The following is a 20,908-nucleotide window of genomic DNA, read 5'->3' as shown; positions in this document are numbered from 1 at the left end:
TTTGAGTATTGATTTTCTAACCAGCTACATTACTAAATTTATTATATCTAGCAGTCTTTCAATGGAGTTTTGGGGATCTTCTATATAGAGTATCATGTCATCTACAAACAATGATAGCTTAACTTCTTCTTTTCCTATCTTTATGCCTTTTATTTTTCTCTCGTCTAATTGTTCTGGCTAGTATTTCCAGTACTATATTAAATAGGAGCAGTGATAAGGGACCTCCTTGTATTGTGCCTGATTTTAAAGTAAAGGCCTTCAATTCTTGGCCATTTAGTATGATATTGGCTGTTGGTTTGTCATAGATGACCTTTATTACATTGAGGTAAAGACCATCTATTCCAATTTTCTGCAGGGTTTTTTATCATGAATGAATGTTGGACCTTATCAAAAGCTTTTTCTGCATCTATAGAAATGATCCTGTGGTTTTTACTTTAGGCTCTATTGATATGGTGTATTACATTTATTGATTTATGTATATTGAACCATCACTGCATGGCTGGGATGAATCCAACCTGGTCAAGTTGTATGATCTGATCTTCTAGATGATTTACTGCATCCTATTTGCCAATATTTTATTGAGGATTTTTGCAACTGTGTTCATTAGGGAGATTGGTCTGTAGTTTTCTTTTTTAGTTGGGTCTTTCTCACGTTTTGGTACTAGAGTAATATTTGCTTCCAGGAATGAATTAGGAAGGATTGCTTCCTTTCAATTTCATTGAAGAGTTTGACGAGTGTTGGCATTAGGTCTTCTTTGTATTTCTTATCGAATTCTGCAGTGAATCCGTCTGGACCTGGGCTCTTCTTTGTAGGTAAGGATTTAATTACATTTTCAATTTCATTAATAGAAATTGGGTGATTCAGTAGTTTTACATCTTCATGACCTAGCTTGGGTACTTCATATGCTTCTAGAAATCTGTCCATTTCCTCTGTGTTATCAAACCTTTGAGAGTAGAGGTTTTCAAAATAGGTGTTGATGATTTTCTGTATTTCTATAGGGTCCATAGTGATTTCTCCTCTTTCATTCCTTATTGCATGGATTTGAGCTTTTTCTTCCCTTTTTAAAATAAGGTTTGCCAGGGGCTTATCAATTTTATTTATTCTTTCAAAGAACCAACTCTTTGATTCATTGATATTTTGGATTTTTTTAGTCTCTATTGCATTGATTTCTGCTCTGATTTTTATAATTTCTTCTCTTCTTTTGGCTTTGAGCTTGACTTGCTCTTGTTTTTCTAGATGTGTGAGGTGTAACATCAGGTTATTTATTTGTATTCGTTCTGTTTTCCTAATGTGTGAACCCAGTGCAATAAATTTTCCTCTGAGGACAGCTTTCATTGCATCCCACAGATTCCAGTAAGTTGTATTTGTGTTTTCATTTTATTGTAGGTAGTGTTTAATTTCTTCTTTGATTTTCTCTGTGACCCACTGATTACTCAAGAGTGTGTTATTCAGTTTCCATGTGTTTGTGGGAATTTTGTAATATCTTTTATCATTAATTTCTAATTTCATAGCACTATCATCTGACAGCATGCAAGGGATTATTTCAACCCTTTTGCATTTATTTAGATATGTTTTGTGAATTAATATGTGCTCTATTTTAGAGAATGACCCATGCACTGCTGAGAAGAATGTGTATTCTGTTGTTGTTTGGTGGAATACTCTGTATATGTCTATTGAGTCCATTTGTTCACAGGTGCGGTTCAGTTCTTTTATTTCTTTGCTGATTTTCTGTCTGGTTGATCTGTCCATTGGTGTCAGTTGTGTGTTAAGATCTTCTGTTAGAATTGTGTCACTGTTAACTCGGTTTTTCATTTCTGTTAGTACTTGTTTTATATAACTGGATGCTCTGGAATTTGTGCATATATATTTAAGATAGTTATCTCTTTCTGTTGGAATTTTCCCCTGACCAGTATGTAGTGACCTTTATCCCTTCTGATCATTATTGGTTTGAAGTTCACATTGTCTGCAAACAGAATAGCCACCCCCACTTTTTGGGGGGTTCCTGTTGCATGAAGTTTTGTTTTCCATCCTTTGACTTTCAGTCTGTGAGTGTCCTTTTGGGTTAGATGATTTTCTTGTAGACAACATTTGGTTGGATTTTGTTTCTTGATCCATTCTTCAAGTCTGTTTTTTTCCATTGGTGCATTGAGACCATTTACATTAATGGTTATAACTGTTATATATTGGTTTATTGTTGACATGTTATCTTTCTGCTGTTGCATCTTTGTCTTTTGGTTCTGTTTAATTATCTGCTTTGTTTAGTGGTTTTTTCCTAGATGCATCTATGCTGTCTTTCAGTATTCTTTGTAGGGTTGGCTTGGTGATCATATAGTTTTTCAGCTGTTCTTTGTCATGGAAGTATCTTATTTCTCCATCCATTTTGAAGGACAGTTTTGCAGGATACATCAGCCTAGGTTGGAAATCATTTTCCTTTAGGATCTGAAATACTTTGCTCCATGCTCTTCTTGACTTTATTGTTTGTGCTGAGAAGTCTGCTGTGATTCTGATATGTTTTCTTTTATAGTTGATCTATCTTTTCTCTCTTACAGTTTTTAATATTCTATTTTGTTCAATTTCTGGGAAGGCCATTACTATGGTATAAATTGACAAATAGATACGATTCATATCGTGTACTATAGTAAGCAATAAAAACACAATGGTGAATTCATAAATTTTAAATGATAGAAAAATATTTGTAAGTGTAAAATTTGAGAAATATAAATTTTATTCTTAGCTAAGAATTTCACTGATATTGTGAAATTCTTTCAACTATAGATTTTTAACTTATCCTTTAATCTTTTCAGCAGCATGACTTCATTAAATTGAGTAGAAACTCCTACTCAATTTGTTCTAGTCAATCATTAACACTCATTGCTATTGTTGTTTCTTTGCCATATGTACAGTTCATCTGAGTCTCTTCAGTTCCTTCCTTTTGCTAACCATGGTGTACTGCTAGGATAGGAAGTCTACACCTTTAAGTTTGTATTTCTGGCAGAGATAAAAATGAATAAGGCTACAACTAGAAGTATTTTAAATAATCATTTTAATTGATAGTAATTAAATATATTTAGAAGACACAATGCAATATTTTGATGTGCCTATACAATGAATGAAAATATCAAGCTTAATATTATGTGCAAGACTTCATGTATTTATTTTCTCTGATAAAAAATTGTTCCCCTATCTCACTGAAAATTTTTACTTTTTCATTTATATTTCGTGATTCCCTCTTTTCCTCTGAAAACTTCACAATCATTCTGCAAATTTCTACTTCTATAATTGCAAGTTTTTGAAATTGCACTTATAAGTAAGAATGTATAGTATTTATCTTTCAGTGCCTGTTTTATTTTATTTAACACAATACTCTCTAGATTTATCCATATTGACACAGGTGATGGAAAATTCTGGTTGTCAAGCAAATAGTAATCCATTATGTGTATAAATCACATTGTCATTATTTATTTTTGATGTACATTTAAGGTAACACCATATCTTGCATCATATAAAAAGTACAAAAATATGAAGCTGTTTTAACATAGTCATTTCAGTTCCCTTGAATATATGAAGAGAAATGGGCTTTTGGGAGGATATTACAATTTGAGTTTTAGATGTTTTTGAGGAAAGTAGTTTTCTACAGTGCCTGCACTAACATTTCCATCAGTGGTGTAAAATAGCTCCCCTTTGCCATAACCTTGACGACACATTTTTCATAATACTCACTGTAATATAGAGTAAAGATATTTCATTATAGTCTTAGAATCATTTTTCTGGTGATTAGTGACACTTGCTTTCATTAGTGACATTTTATTTCTTTATCTTCCTTTTTCCATTGAACTGAGTTGCCTTATAATTTGAATACTAACACTTCATCAAATTTATGAGAAAAAATGTTTTTTGCAGTGTATGTTGTCTTCACTTTATTTCTTTCTTTGCTGAACATAGATTTTTAACTTGTCTCAATCCCATTTGTCTAGTTTTTTAATTGATTTTCAGCCTCATAGAGTAAAAAAGGTAATCATATCTATGTTATGGAGGTGCTACTTCCTGTTTTCTTCTAGTAGGTTTACAGTTCTGAACTTACACATAAAACACCGTCCATTTTCTGCTTTTGTGTTTGGTGTTAGATGAGGTTATAATTTTGTTTTTCTGCATCTGGAAATCCAGTTGATCACATTGCCACAGTTTGAAGCCTGAATGAATTATGCTTCTCTAACCCTGGACTTCAAATGTTTTCACTGTTTCAGTCTTTGTTGCACAAAGCTATAATATTCTTTTTTACATTTTAAGTTCCAGTGGCAATAAACATTTATTATATTTTTAGGAATTTAAATATATTGTCATGTTCTATTTTCTGTTCTTTTAGTGTGAAAATGAACCACTTCCTACTGCTTAACTCCTAACCATTTCTTATCACTTCTATTGCTAAGCTCATTGGCTGAAATCTTCCAGTAATAAGTAACCCATGTTCCTAATATGATTTCTAATGTCATTCTTAAATCAACAAAGTAATATCTTCTTTTTTTTTTTTTTGTCTTTTTTTTTATAGGTACCGAGGATCAAACTCATGACTGCCTGCTTGCAAGACAGGAGCTTACATCACTGAGCTAAATCCTAGCCCCAGTAATATCTTCTTGTAACAACCAAGTAATTTGCTAGTATGTAACATGAATATTTTTTCTTTTTTATTTAAAGATAAAAAGCAAAACATAAAAAAATGTAGAAATAGTACAGAATTTCAAAATAATAATACTAAGAAATAATTATTTGATAAGTTACATATTGTCATCTTAGAAAATGTAGTTCAAGTCACAAAATTAAAGCATAAGAAGTGGACAATCAAACAATGAGAATGCAAACTATTCTGTTCAATGATCCAACAAAAAGTAATATCATTATCTATCATACAAACTTAAACATACATGAAGCTATATCCTTTAGAGCACTTTCCTTCCCCTTCTTTTTTACAATAACCATTACACATCTTGCATCTATTACTACAACAGTTTTTATTTCATTTTACAATGCAAAGACACTGTGATATTCACAAATATAATTCTTATTTATTTCACTTATGAGGATAGTCTTCAATTTACCTATAAAGGCCTCAAGATCTTTCAGAGGCCACTACAAAGTGGCTCTGAGCATGACTTAAATTTTACTAATTGGCTCTTTATGTTTATCTGTGAGTCTGTCCCAGGCCTCAGCTCCTTGCCTAGTGATGGGAGCTGATTCATAGTAAGTGAGCCTCTATGAATCATTGGTCCTGGCTGAGGCCTGTAATGACTTGTGAGGCTGGAGATACTTCATAGGGCAAGATAAGGCCACAGCTGAAGACACATTGACTTCAACACTAATTAAGTAAATAGAGACTGCAGCCGAAGGCATTTTACTACAACAGTCTCAATCCTACTGTAAATGTCATATTCGAGATAAAACAGTTCTCCTTAATTGAAATAATTTACTACTTGGAGAAGTCATTGAAATGACTCCCAAGGTCCTTCTCATTTGTGTGCTTTCTTCAGTTTCCCTGCTCTTTCTTGTTGAACCTAATAATATGGGTGGCCAGAGAAGTCTTTGTCTTAGCCCTCATAATCTCAAGCTCAGCTAAACAATTTTGACACACTTGAGCCCTAAAGTCATAACAGTTGTTTCATTTTATGTAAGTCTCTACCATACACTCATTTGGGAGATTAGGGATCTAGGCCAGGGCCTGATAACTGGTGCCTGGAATAGGGACCTAAAGTCCTTGGACTATGAATTTAGACTAAACAAAGAAGTCCACACAGAGTGGAAAAGTTTAGATATGGAGGAGGCCTTCACAGCCTGAAAATTTCTCTGGGAAAACCTGGAGAAGAAGAGAGAGAAGAAAAAGGATGAAAGATCCACAAGAAATACATAGCATTGGAGAGAGACACAACTAGTGCTAAAGACAACCTTATGCGACTACTCAGGCAACCTGGGCCCAGAGAGACTTGCCTGTCAATCAGAAAATCAATTTCCAGCTTCCTCAAGAGACCAAGAGAGAGGATGAGTGATCCAGTTGAATAACCTCAAAGCAATGATTTGTGAGGCTAGAGATGTAGTAACCAGAAAGAGAATTCCACCAACCCCTGAAAATCTTTTGGGTGCCTTAATGGCTCTGCTGAAAGTCTGTATATATTAATTCCTGTGTCAGGAATTGAGTATTAGACTTATGTCCCTATTCCACCATTACTTAGACTTATTACTTGGGCAGATTCTCCACCTGAGATTTATCATGAACTAGCTCATGACTGTTCCTAAGTTAAGTAGCATTACAAGGTCAGTCATTTCTGCATAACTTCCTTGCATTATAAAAAAATCTATGCGTCATTGGAGGATATAAAGAAAAATGTACAAGGAGCTATGTACAAAGTGTTAATATGGATATCAGTGCTCTCCTGATGGAAATATTGTCAATGTCCCAACAAACCCAAATATTTGACAAAAAAAAATTCAAGATTGGGATAAATTTTCTGATGCTTTAGATAAATTAAGTCCATTCAATTATGTGAAGGCATACTTCTGGCTTTATGTTGGTATAATTGGAGTAATCTCTGTGTTTTTCCTTATTCTATTCATAGTTTTTTGAAGAGGAGCCAAGACAGGTCAAGTTCTAGACAACATTCAATCATGACTTCCCCTGATCCAACATTATTACAAAAACAAAAGGGAGGAGATGTTGGAGACCATTACAAAGTGGCTCTGAGCAGGATTTAAATTTTACTAATTGGCTTTCTATGTTTATCTGTGAGTCTGTCCTAGGCCTCAGGCCCTTGCCTGGTGATGGGAACTGATTCATAGTAAGTGAACCTCTATGAATCATTGCTCGTAGCTGAGGCCTGTAGTGACCTGTGAGGCTGGAGATACCTCATAGGGCAAGATAAGGCTGCAGCTGAAGACACCTTGACTTCAGCACTAATTAAGTAAATAGAGACTGCAGCCAAAGGCATTTTACTACTACAGTCTTAATCCTACCATAAATGTCATCTTGGAGATAAAATAGTTCCCCTAAATTAGCATATTTTACTACTTGGAGAAATCTTTGAAATGAATCCCAAGGTCCTTCTCATTTCCTGTGCTTTCCTCAGTTTCTCTGGCCTTTGTTGTTGGACCAAATAAATATGGGTGGTCCACAGAAATCTTTGTCTTAGCCCTCAGAGTTTTGAGCTCAGCTAAAGGGTTTTGAGACTCTTCGAGTTCTAAAATCATACCACTTGTCTCATTTTATTTAAGCCTCCAGCGTACACTCATGTGGGCTTATTGAGGATCTAAGACAGTACCCAATAAAGAACATCCTTTTTTAGAGCTGAGTAATATCCATTGAATAAGAATACCACATCTTTTTCATGCATTCTGTGGTTGATGAGCATTTGGGTTGTTTCCAAGATTTAGATATTACAAATTTTGCTCCTATAAACATGGGTGAACATTTAAGCACTGTGACATGATCTTTCCAGTTTTTCTGGGAAAATACTCAATGGAATGGAACTTCCAATTCTAGTCTTCTGAGGAATCTCTGTACTGATTTCTATAGAGGCTGCACCAGTCTATGCTCCCACCAACAATGGAGAAGTGTTATTTTTTCTCCACAGCCTCATCAACATTTATTATCAGTTGATTTCTTGATGGCTACCATTCTTTCTGGAGTGAGATGAAATCTCAATGGTGTTTTAATTTGCATTTCTTGAATGACCACTGATGATAAACCTTGCTTTATGCATTTATTTGTCATTTTGTATATCTTCATCTGAGAACTGTGCATTCATCTCAGATGCCTATTTTGGAGAGTGTCTTTGAATTTAGGGGGACTGAGTTTTTTTTATTTTTTTTTTCTCTTCTTTTTATTGGTGCGGGGATTGAATTCATGACCGCCTGCTTGCAAGGCAGGTGCTTATGCTGCTGAGCTCAATCACCAGCCCCATATTTTTTTGTTGGGCCTGAAGTTTTTTTAACTCGTGACATGTTTTGGATAGAAGTCCTTTGTCTGAAGGATTGAGGGATCGCTGCCTAAAATCTTTTTCCCATTCTGTGGGTTTTCTTTTCACTTTGTTGGTGATTTCTTTTGAAGGGAAAAACCTTTTAATAATATGAGGTCTGAGTTGTTGATACTTTGAATTATTTCCTGCATGGTTTGTATTGTGTTCATGAATTCTTTTCCTACCCTTATGTCTTCAAGACTTCTACCTACCTTGTCTTCCAGTAGATTCAGTGTTTCTGTTTGAATATTTAGATCTTTGATCCATTTTGATTTTAGTTGAGTGCACGGTGATAGGCATGGTTCTGATTTCAATCTTTGGCATGTAGAGAGCAATTTTTTTCCAAAAACATTTATTAAAGAGTCTATCCTTCTTCTGGTGAACATATTTAGCCCCTTTGTCAAATATCAGGTCCTGAGTGTCTTTGTAATTGTGCTTACATCTTCTAATCTGTTCCATTGATCTTCAAGTCTACTTCTTTCCAGTACCATGCTGATTTTTATCACTGGCTTTGTAGTATAGTTTCAAATCAGTAACTGAGATGACACTTGTCTTGCCTTTATTGCCTAGAATTGCATTCAGTATTCTAGGTTTCTTCTGTTTCCAAATGAGCATTTTCTCTAGCTCTTTGAGGTATGCTAATGGTACTTTGATTGGGATTACATTAAGTCTGTATAACAGTTTTGGGACTATAGCCATTTTCACAATATTGGTACTTCCTAACCAAGAACAAGGAATATCCTTCCATTTTGTAATATCTTCTTCAATCTCCTTTTGTAGTGTAGCATAATTTTCAGCATAAACTTCTTTTATATTCTTGGTTAGGTTGATTCCTAAGTATCTTATTTTTTTGCTATTGTAAAAGGCAATATTTCCATAATTTCTCTCGTGGTGAGTTTTTTGTTTGTGAACAGGGATGCTATTGATTTTTGAACATTGATTTTATATCCAGCTACACTGATGAATTTGTTTATCTCTAGTGATCCGGCCTGCAGATCAACAAATCCAGAACTCCTGGAGGGGAACGGGGATTAAATAAAAGACATAGGAGAGACAAAAGAGATGAAGGCAAGTTGATGTAATCCAATCAAGCCTCCGGTTTATTCAGAAAATGATCACACCTTTTATAGGCTAAGGGCGGGAGCTGGGACAGGAAGAGGTTAAACAGATGAATACAACAGGGTCACCGTCACATCCGGATATGTGACGTAAGCAGGAGAGGATTATGGTTAATGTAGGCAGACGCAGTGCCCATAGAGAGAGGCATGAAGGCAGCAATGCCTGTCACTTGGCTCCCTACATCTCCTCCCTCTTTATATTATTTAATTAAGAGTATGGCAGGCCCTGTGAGGACAGCGTCTGTCTTAGGTCAAGGACCTCATTGCATGAACCGAACCAGGCCTTACCTGTCATGGGCTTGCAGAACAGCAGTTGGTCCTGTGCCTGTCTTAGGTGGCCGTTGGAATTAACATGCATGTCCTAGTTGCCCATCTCTGACTGCCTGTCCATTGCTCCAGGGCAGTTAGGCCACATCATCATATGGGCCACTCGTGGGAATTCCTTCCCGGTAGGTTTGTTGATCTGCCATCTCCAGCTGATGATAGTGTACCTGAATGGGCTTTGCCATAAATGCGTCTATCTGGTTATTAATGAACATCATAATCCTCTGAAAAATACAAGGACTCACAGAAATGAGAAACAATAGGACAGCTAGGGGACCCAAAAGGGGCACTAGGTAAGGGAAACCCCCCCCCAATCAAGGAGAAGGGGTTGACAGCCATTTGTTGGTGTCTCTGTAAGAAGTCATTCTCCTGTGTCTTGGAGCATGCCTTGCATAACACTGGATGCAGTCTATTTGGCTGGTGTATGTTCCTCCAGACCAAGAAGAACCTCTTCCGCAGTCATGGGGTTCTGTGCATGGCTGTCAGTAATTGTAGTCTGTTTGGCAGGGGTTGAAATTCACCATGGGTGTGGTGTGGCTCAAGAAGGCTGACTAACCAGCATAAGGCTCCAGGGAGATGTGTCACCTGTAAGAGAACACAGGGGATTGTACCTCAGGAAATAACATTATTCCTGGGCGCTACATGGGGTCTTTAAAGAACTGTCTACTTGTTTTACAAGACGTTCAGGTAGCCATCTAGCTTCTCTATCTTGTTGAGTGTAAACACACACTGAACCTTGTCCCCAGATAAGGACTGGGTCAGGGCTATTCCACACATTGGTTAGTGGGTCTCTACATAAAACAGACGCAAACCGTGTTTGAGTGTGAGTATGCCAAAACCGAGATGCTGCAGAGCAGCCTGAAGCATACAGGGTCAGAAAATTTAAAATAAAAAGAGCATGTGAAAGGACATTTCTAGGGGACCCCTGGGTGGGGTACCATGTCTCCCTTTTTATTTTATCTATGGTGAATTTAAGGGAACAATGCACTCGTTCAACAATGCCTTGTCCCTGAGGATTATAAGGTATACCTGTGGTGTGGAGGATATTAAGGCTCTTGCAAAATTGAGCAAAGGAGGTACTGGTATAGCCAGGGCCATTATCGGTCTTTAGCTGTTGAGGACATCCCAGAACTGAGAAGGCTGACAGCATATGGGCTATAATGTGTTTAGCAGCTTCTCCAGTCTGGAGAGAGGCAAAAATGAAGCCACTATATGTGTCAATAATGACATGTACATATTTTAGATTGCCAAACTCATTGAAATGGGTAACATCCATTAACCATAAGGCGTTAGGAATTAAACCTCTAGGGTTGACTCCTAGGTGTTGAACAGGTAAGTGGATAGTGCAAGAGGGGCAATTTTTTACAATTTGTCTGGCTTGCTCATGGTAATTTTGTAGAGGAGGCAGAGGGTGTGAGCATTGAGGTGGTGTAGCTGATGGGCTTGTTGGGCCTTAAACACCTTGGAGTCCTGAGCCATAAAAACCTGTGCTCGTACAGCAACATCAGCCAAATGATTTCCTTGGTCAAGAGGCCCTGGGAGGTTGGAATGAGCTCGCAGATGACCAACAAAGAACTTATGATGGTGAAGCCGTATGAAGCATTGTAATTGTTTGAACAGATTTGCAGCTGGGGAAGCATGACATATGGTAGCAACAGTCTCTAATAATGGAACAAACTGAGCAAGGTAAGCACTGTCAATATACAAATTAAATGGTTGGTCAGAGTAAGCAGCAAAGGCTGCAAGAATAGCTTCTAACTCTGCTAATTGTGCAGAGGAAGTGTTTGCCTGGAAGGTAGAAACATTGTCTTGGGATACATAAGCAGCCCTTCCGGAGGATGAGCCATCAGTGAATAACACCAGGGCACCTGGAAGGGGTTGCGAAGCTGTGACTTTAGGGAATATAAATGGGTAATGATTAGCAAAGTCAACTAGCTTATTTGGAGGGTAATGATTGTCAATAGTCCCTGAAAAGGAAGCTAAGGCAATAGGCCACACTTCCATACTCTGAAGTAGCCAATCTATTTGGTCTTTTGTGAAAGGTTGAATGATAATATCTGGTTCTTTGCCAAAGTAACATTTTCCTTGCTTTCTACCCTGAATTATTAGGTCTGAGACAGCTTGGAAATAAGGCAGAAGTGTTCTTTTTGGGGAGACTGATAAATGGACCCACATGAGGGGAGCTTGTTGCCAGAACACTGCTGTGGGGCAAAGCTTTGTATTAAAAATGAGAAACTGTAAAGGCTCATTGTAGTCCATAAAGGAAACAGTTTGTTGAGCAATAGCCTCTTCTACTTTACTGAGCGCTCTGCTGGCATCAGGTGTAAGCTCTCGGGGGAAGTTGGATCTATGTCTCCCCGAAGCAGCGCATAAAGGGGCTGTAAATCATGTTTAGTTAGTTTTAAAAATGGTATGAACCAATTAATGTCTCCCAATAGCTTTTGGAAGTCATGAAGTGTTCTGAGGCCATCAAGCCTCAGTTGGGGCCTTGAAGAGAGTATTTGAGTGCCACGTAATTGAAAACCCAAGTATGTATATGGATCAGTAAGCTGTAGTTTATCAGGGGCTATTTGAAGTCCAGCCTCTTGTAAGGCAACCTGTAAGTCCTGGTAGCACCTTAGGGTTTAGCTTTGATCATATCCTGCCAAGAGGATATCGTTCATATAATGAATAATATAGATAGGTGGCCAGTGATCTCTGACTGGCTGTATTGCAGTGGCTACAAAAGACTGGCATAGTGTGGGCGAATTAGCCATACCCTGCGGCAAAACTCGCCATTGAAATCTCTGCATAGGGGCTTTAAAATTAATTGATGGGAGACTGAAGGCAAAACACTTTTGGTCCTTTGGATGTAAAGGAATAGAGAAAAAGCAATCTTTAAGATCTATAACAATTTTTAAAAATCCCAAGGGAATGGCACTGGGTGAGGGGAGGCCTGGCTGTAGGGGCCCCATTAAGACCATTGTCTTATTTATCACCCTAAGGTCTTGTAGCAGCCTCCATTTCCCTGACCTTTTCCAGATAACAAAGATAGGTGTGTTCCAAGGGGAATTACTAGGAACAATGTGGCCTGCATCTAACTGGTCCTGCACCAGCTGCTGTGCGGCTGGAAGCTTTTCAGAGGTAAGGCCACTGATCGACCCATACCAGCTCTTCTGATAGCCATGTAATTTGTTTAGCATGGATCGCAGGAGCGTCAATGGCCCCTAAGAAAAATGGCCTAACCCAACTTTAGCATTGCTAGGGATGGGAATGATGGGATCAGTAATGCCCATGTTATTTTTTCCTAAGCCCTGTTTTGGCAGGTAGCCCTTATTAAGCATTTGCATTGTGACAACATTATTAGGGCTTCCCATAATTAATCCCATTTGGGAGAGTAAGTCCCTACCCCATAAATTAAGAGGCAGACTCTCTATGACATAAGGTTGTAAGTGTCCCTGATTACCTTCTTGGTCTCTCCAAACCAGTTGTTTGGAACTGCGTTGTGGATTTTTTGAGTGTCCAATCCCTTGGAGGTGTGTTAAGGTTGTTTCTAAAGGCCAGGCAGTAGGCCATTCCTCCTTTTTGATAATGGAAACATCTGCATCTGTATCAATGAGGCCTGAGAAACTTTTTCCATCTAAAGATAGAGTCATGAGGGGCTTTCGTTTGGAGATATGTTGGGCCCAATATACATCCGAAGCTCCAGGAAAGGAGTTCCCCCTATAGGGAGTTATGGATTTGTTAGATGTTTGAGCCAAGGGCAATAGCAGCAATTGAGCAAGGCATTGCCCTGTCCTAACTGGTATGACACCGACAAGGGGAGAAACCATGACTTTTATTTCTCCTGTGTAATCACTATCTACTATCCCGGGCAGAACTTGTAATCCTTTAAGTGTAGTGCTACTATGTCCAATTATAAGTCCAAAAGTCCTGGGGGGAGGGAGCCCATAGATTCCTGAGGGCATGATCTGAACACCGATGTCAGGGGTTAATACTGTGCTGGAGGTGGAACAGAGGTCCAACCCCGCACTCCCTGGGGTTGCCCTGAAGAGGTCTGAAATGGATGGTTTTTTGCTGGGACAAACCTTGGAGCACCACGGGTTTGTTCAGAATTGGGGACCTGGGGCTGGCCCCGTAACCCTTTTCCCTGCAGGGAAAGAGGGCTACCGTGAACATCTCTTTTGGATTTGCACTCATTAGCCCAGTGGTCTCCTCACTTACATCTAGGACATAGCGCTGGCTTTTTTGTAGAGGACTGATTTTGATTTTTTCTTTTGCACTCAAGAGCTGTGTGGCCACTTTGGCCACATTTGAAACAAATGGCATCTTTTTTAGAATGAGAAAGGGCTTGTGTAACTATGCAACCTTGTTGTGTTGCAGCCATGGCTAAGCCTTGATAAACTGGCCCAATATCTGTACATAAGCGTATATAACCCGATAGGTCCTCTTTTTTGCAATGTGGTCAAATTGCAGCCTGACAATCTGAGGTTGCATTTTCATAAGCCAATTGTTTAACCAGGGCAGAGTTTGTTTCTGTGGAGCCAAAAAGACGCTCTGCCGCCTGTAACAGGCAATCAACAAAGTTGGAAAAGGGCTCCTCAGGCTTTTGTTTTATTTGGGTGAGAGATAAGGTAGGCTCGCCTCCTGAGGGGAGCTGTTTCCATGCTCTAATGGCTGCCATATTAATCTGGGCAAAGAGGCCCGAATCAAACTGCATTTGGGTCTCTTTTGTGGCAAAATCTCCTGTTCCTGTAAGCATAGCGAGGGTCCAGGGGTTTGGCCGTGTGGCGTTTTCTCTGGCTATGTCCTCGCATTGATCAAAAAATTCAGATCTCCATAATAGATAATTGCCTCTGGAGAGGGTGGCTTTTGCTAAGTCTTTCCACTCATTAGGAATAATCCAACCCTGAGTCAAAGAATCTAGAACTGCAATGGTGTAGGCAGCAGTTGGGCCATATTGAGAGACTGCGGCCTTTAACTCTTTTAAGGCTGCCACAGTGAGAGGTGTGTGTATCCTAATAGCTTGTGGGTCAGTGCCCTCTTCAACATCCCGTGGGGGAGTAAAGGCCTTTGTGACTGGGAAAGCCATTTTAGGCTGGCTGCCAGAGGCAGGCACCATTTTAAGTGCACTACAAGGCGTGCTGGAGGCAGGCTCCATCTCAGGGACACTATAAAACTGTGTAGCTCAGAGGGCCTGCAATTGAATTGAAAGATTTTGGCATTCTTTTTCTAGCTGTATCTGTTTTAAAAGATCTGTTTTTCTTTGCTCTAATTCCACTAATGTGCTAGAAGATTGAGAGCAGATGCTGAGTGCATCATCATAGTCAGGGCACGGCCAAATAGCGACCGGTGCTGCAACAGGGTTAGGGTGATATGTAGAGGCTTGTTGTGTTGGTTGTTCCCAGTTGACCTCCTGAGAATCAGAAGGGCTCGGGTCTAAAGGCTTATATGAATCCCCAATTGGCCATGGAGGTACAGGGAGTGGTGGGCTGCCATCCTGGGACCTGCTGATCATGTCAACAGGTGGAAGTGGTGGCAGATCACCATGTACAAGGACCTCTAACAGGCCATCATTCTCTGCATCTGAGAAATCAGAGGCTTCAGATTTTTCTGAGGATGGTTTTGAGGTAGATTTAACGGAGTCGTGCAGGGCAGCCTCACCTAGTGCAACTGTCTCCTCAACCTGAGGGTCTGCATGCCTCTGGGCAAGCAGCTCAGAGATTAAATTCCAATATGTAAAGGTGGTCACAGGAACCTTTTCTGGACCAAAAACTCTATAATAATCTTTTAAAGCATCTCTTACTCTATTCCACCTCTTGGTATCTATAGAACCCTCTAGGGGGAACCAAGGGCAAACCTTATGAATAAATTGAAAATACTGCAATAATCTAACCCTTACCCCTCTTGTCTTTAATGCCTTTATAAGACCTCCCACGAACACTTTATGTTCGTTCAATACTTGACCCATGTGCGGGAAGGGAAGTGGGGTTGCCGTTCACTCACCGTGACTCAGGCAGGACGTTGGGTCATCGTCTGCGCAGGTCTCGGTACTTAATTTAATGTCCTGTTGCTTTAAGCTTTAATCCTTGATTCAGTTTGCTCACTCCTTGGCCGAGGTCTCTGGTTCAATTTGCTTTCACTTTCAGTTTAAGCTGGCTGTTTCTCGAACGGCTCCCTCGTTAACTCCTCCATGCCAGGAGCTCCCACACTGAGCTCCACTTGATCCGGCCTGCAGATCAACAAATCCAGAACTCCTGGAGGGGAACAGGGATTAAATAAAAGACATAGGGAAGACAAAAGAGATGAAGGCAAGTTGATGTAATCCAATCAAGCCTCCGGTTTATTCAGAAAATGATCACACCTTTTATAGGCTAAGGGTGGGAGCTGGGACAGGAAGAGGTTAAACAGATGAATACAACAGGGTCACCGTCACATCCGGATATGTGACGTAAGCAGGAGAGGATTATGGTTAATGTAGGCAGACACAGTACCCATAGAGAAAGGCATGAAGGCAGCAATGCCTGTCACTCGGTTCCCTACACTCTAATAGTCTTTTAATGGAGTTTTTTGGGTCTTCTATGTACATAAAGCATCATGTCATGTGTAAATAATAATTTAACTTCTTTTCCTATCTATTCCTTTTATTTATCTCTCTTTTCTGAGTGTTCTGGCTACTATTTCCAGAACTATATTGAATAGGAGTGGAAATAGTAGACCCCCTTGTCTTTTTCCTGATTATCTAGTGAAGGCTTTCAGTTTTTGACCATTTAGTGTAATATTGGCTTTTGGTTCATCATAGATTGCCTTTACAAAATTGAGATAGATCTCATCTATTCGGAGTTTCTGTAGGGATTTATCATGAATAAGCATTGGACTTTATCAAAAGCTTTTTTTTGTTTTGTTTTGGCATCTCTTGAATTGATCATGTGATTTTTGTTTTTGGCTCTGTTGATGTGTGTATATTACATTTATTGATTTATGGATGTTAAACCATCCCTGCATTCCTAGAATAAATCTCACTTGGTGGTGGTGTGTAATCTTCTTGATGATTTGCTGCATTCTATCTGCTAATATTTTATTGAAAATATTTGCATCAATGTTCATTAGTGAGATTGACCTATATAGTTCTCCTTTTTGTTTGAGTCTTTCTCAGGTTTTGGCAACAGTGTGATAATTGCATCCAGGAATGATTTAGGGAATTCCGTGGAAGAGTTTAAAGATTATTAGCATTAAGTCTCTAAATTTCTTGTGAAATTTAGATGAGTGAATGAATGAATCCATTAGAACCAAGGCTTTTCTTTGTTGGTAAGCTTTTAATTATATTTTCAATTTTATTAGCTAATATTGGGTTGTTTAAAATTGCTATATCTTCTTGGTTGAACTTTGGTAGTTCTTATGTTCTGAGAAATGCATCCATCTCCTTTGTGTTTTCCACTCTATGTGAGTAGAGATTTTCAAAGTAGGTAATCATGATCTTTTGAAATTCCATGGGATCTATAGGGATTTCTCTCATTTCAGTCTTTATTGCATGAATTTTAATTTTTTCTTTCTATTTCTTTATAAGATTGGCTTGAATTTTATCAATTTTATTTATTCTTTCATAAAACCAGTTCTTTGACTCATTAATTCTTTGTATTTTTTAGCTTCAATTGCATTAATTTCTGCTCTGATTTTTATGATTTCTTCTCTTCTACAAGCTTTGGGTTTGACTTGCTCTTCCTTTTCTAGAACCTTGAGATGTAGCATCACATTGTTCATTTGTGCTTGTTTTGTCTTCTTGATATGACAATCTATTTATATATGTTTCCCTCAGGACTGCTTTCATTGCATTCTATAGGTTTCAATATGTTGTATCTCCATTCTCATTGAATTGAAAATATTGCTTTATTTCTTCTTTAATTTCACCTGTAGCTCACTGATTGTTCAGAAGGTTGTTACTTAATTTCCATGTATTTATGCAGCCTTTGCAATTCCTTTTGCCATTAATTTCCAATTTCAGTGCACTATGATCAAATATTATGCATGGGATAATTTCAATTCCTTTGAGTTTACTTAATAATGATCTATGCATTAATATATGGTCTATTTTGGAGAATGTTTCATGTGCATCTGAGAAGAATGTATATTCTGATATGGTTGGATGGAACATTCTGTAATTGTCCACTAAGTCCATTTGCTCAGAGGTATAATTCAGTTCTATTATTTCTTTGCTGACTTTTTGTCTAGTTGATCTATCTCTATATGACAGTGGTGTGTTAAGGACCCCTCATAAATTGTGTATTTTTGGTTTTTCATGTCTATTAATATTTGTCTTATATAGTTGAGGGCTCCTGCATTTGGTGCATGTATATTTATAATTGTTAGTTCTTCCTCTTGAGTTTTTCCACTTAAAGTATGTAGTGAGCCTCCTTATCTCTCTTAATCACTTTAGGTCTGAAGTTCACACTATCTACAAACAGAATAGTTATTCCTGCTTTTTTTCTGGGTTCCTTTTGCATAGAACATTGATTTCCATCCTTTGACTTTTAATCTATGAGTTTCCTTTTGAGTCAGATGTGTTTCTTATATACAGCATATTGTGGGATCCTGTTTCTTGATCCATCCAGTCAGCCTATTTCTTTTGATAGGTGAATTGAGGCCATTTACATTTATGGATATAACCAATATGTACTGGCTCAACTTTGCAAAGGTTATGTTCCAGTGTTTTGTTTTTCTTCCATAATTTAATTGTTTTTCTTGCCTGGTGGTTTCTTTATGTTGTTGTTATGAAGATTGTGGTCTTTTTAAAAAAAATCTCTATCTAGTATGATTTTCAATGCTCTTTCTAGGTTTGGTTTGGTGGTTTTGGTCATAGACTTAAAAATCATTAGCTCGGAATTCCAGAAGAACATGGCGGATAGATAACAGGAGCTACGGAGGCTCTCTGAGAGATCCAGCTTAGAATCCAGGAATGTGTGGTGTGAGGAATCTTAAGCAAGGGGAGACATATCCTGCTGACCCAGCAATGAACTAAACTGAGAGAAAACAACTGCAAATGCAATCCCAGTGCTCTAACCAGAACAGATAAAGTCTCAGCATGGAATCCACACATCTGGAAATCGCAATTTGAATTTCCTGCCACTGCTGCTGTGTCTGAATCAGCACAGCAGGGAGAGAGATGCATGAAAGCTCTGAGAGCAGGGAATCGGTGAATGGAGTTGAGAGTGGGACTGGCGGGGAGCCCTGCATCGACCTGTGGTGAGTAAGAGCAATGAGGACCCTTCCATACACTAGGAGGCTCCAACAGAGGACATTCTGGGACCAGGCTGACTAGCCAAAACAGGATGCTACAGAGACTTTAGTTGCATATTCCCCTCTCAAGCGGAGATTGGTAGGGAACACTTGGCCTGGGCAATGCTGCAGACTAAGTCCCAGTAAGCTAGCCCAAAGCTGGTCCCAGCACCTGGTGGTGCACTCTAGCAGTGAAGCATTCAGTAGGTTGACTGACCTAGTGGGGCGGGCCCAGCAGAAGCTGCCCAGGTCTGTGTCTCCCTAGCACACTGCTGTGGGCACAAACACCTAGCTGGCAGATTCAAAGAAACTGTAACTGACAAAGAAAGAAACTGGGCCTTGTATATACCCTTGCATGGAAGTAACCAAAAGTATGGGAAGATGGAGCAACAAGAAAGAGTCCTCAGTCCCCAATCCTGAGAACACTGATCCAAGAAAGGTAAATGCAAAGGGGAATGAGGGCAGAAAACATGTAATATCAGGCATGGCACCAATAGACATAAAGCAATATCTCCAGAGCCTAATAGATGAGTTCAAAAGTGAAGTATTTGATGAAGTAAAGCAAGACATAAGTAGAATAGTTAGAGAAATGCTGAGCACTGCCCAAGAAAAAACAGATGGTGGAATGGAAAAACAGAAAAAAAAAGGGGGGGGGGACTCACTTGATGCAGAAAATAGACAAAACATAGAATACATGAGGCCGGATCAAAGAGATTACTAGGAAATTAAAAACTCTATTGAAAGCTGGCATAACAGCTTGAAAGAAACAAAGGATAGATTCTCTGAATTGGAGGACAGATTTGTAATGTGGGAGCATGAAATGAAAAACTTCTTAAAAATAACAAGGAAACAAACAGCAATGATACAAAGGCTAGAAGATGATAAGAAGATCTATAACTTAAGAATTAAGAACATAAAAGAAAAAGTAGAGACACAAACAAATGAACTACAAAAGCTATTCAAATAAATAACCCAGGAGAATTTCCCTAATTTAGAAAAAGGTAAAGATACTCAGATGTATGAGGCATACAGGACCCGAGCCACCTACAACCCAAACAGAGCTACACTCAGGCATATAGCAATCAAAATTCCAGAAATCCAATATAAGAACAGAATATTAAAAGCTGTCAGAAACAAGAAACAGATCACTTACAAGGGAACACCCATCAGAATTGCTGCAGACTTCTTGGCACAAACCATCTAATCATGAAGAGCATGGGGGGATATAATTTAAGCTTTGAAAGATAAGAACCTCCATCCAAGATTGATATATCCTGCACAACTGTCCCTAGAAATTGATGGAAAAACAAGGTGCTTCCAGGATAATGAGGAACTAGGAGAATTTCCAAACACCAATTCAATTCTACAGAGAATATTGCAGGATATTCTAAAAAAGAAAAATACCAAGATTCCAGAAAAAGTGGCAGAGAGGCCATAATGAATGGAGCAGAAAGCGAAATGAAGAAGACAAACTGACAACTAATGACAGAAAAGAGCTCAACAGAAATGAGGCAGAGAAGTTTGGATGGTAGGAACAGCTATTTTGGAGAAAACAAGACATCATAATAGCTAGTGCTGATTTAGTATCATCTTGTTTTGAAGTCCCATTAAGCTTTTATTCTTCTGTCTGTGTCAGTCTTAACATGTTGTATCTTACTGAATTTTATTATATGTGATAATATAAACAAAAACTTTTATAGACAAGGAGATTATACAGAAACCATTATTCATTTTCTGTTAGTTGATTCTAAACACCTGGTAATACTGTCATTCTCTTGAATGGTTTTACATTGTCTTGATATGTTTGATGCTACAGTATATGAAGTTATACTCAAAGATTTCAAGGAAAGAGACACTATGGTAACTACTTTTATGTCAGGATATCTTGTGGTGAAACACTATTTTGCTTAAATGGTTATATTTTAACCTGTGCTGTTTTGTTGTTTTGCCCTCTTTTATCTCAATCTCCTTTCTTTATTATTTACTTTTCTATTTTTCTTTTTAATTAAGGGAAAATAAATAAAAAGTAGCAGGATATATTATAGTAACCCACTTTGATTTCCTATTATCTGGATTTGAATCCCTGTAATTGTTCTCACCATCTTGTTTTGACTGATTTTCATATATTCCCTTTTGCTTGATAGTACCAATTTAGAAAGTATAGGCAACAGCTGTGAAGACAGTATGACTCATTATCATGACCATTCTGGTTGACTA

At 38.4% G+C, this 20,908-nt stretch overlaps 1 long non-coding RNA gene across 2 annotated transcripts; it reads right to left on the bottom strand.

Moving 5' to 3' along the window:
* Positions 1-9,074: 9,074 nt before the first annotated feature.
* LOC134470460 (uncharacterized) lies at positions 9,075-15,937 on the bottom strand. 2 transcript variants are annotated; one of them, XR_010039352.1, is made up of 3 exons: positions 15,783-15,908; positions 15,425-15,675; positions 9,075-10,024 (listed from the first exon to the last, which is right to left on the bottom strand). It is a non-coding gene; the product is annotated as an uncharacterized LOC134470460 (long non-coding RNA). The 2 variants fall into 2 exon arrangements; XR_010039351.1 differs by having other exon boundaries at positions 15,425-15,937.
* Between the last annotated feature and the right edge of the window lie 4,971 nt (positions 15,938-20,908).

This window comes from Cavia porcellus, unplaced genomic scaffold (assembly GCF_034190915.1).
Source record: "Cavia porcellus strain 051 isolate PalLab524CR breed Dunkin Hartley unplaced genomic scaffold, mCavPor4.1 scaffold_15, whole genome shotgun sequence".
Classification (NCBI taxonomy): domain Eukaryota; kingdom Metazoa; phylum Chordata; class Mammalia; order Rodentia; family Caviidae; genus Cavia; species Cavia porcellus.
The sequence above is the reverse complement of the archived record's forward strand: the minus strand, read 5'-3'. Positions and strand labels throughout refer to the sequence as shown.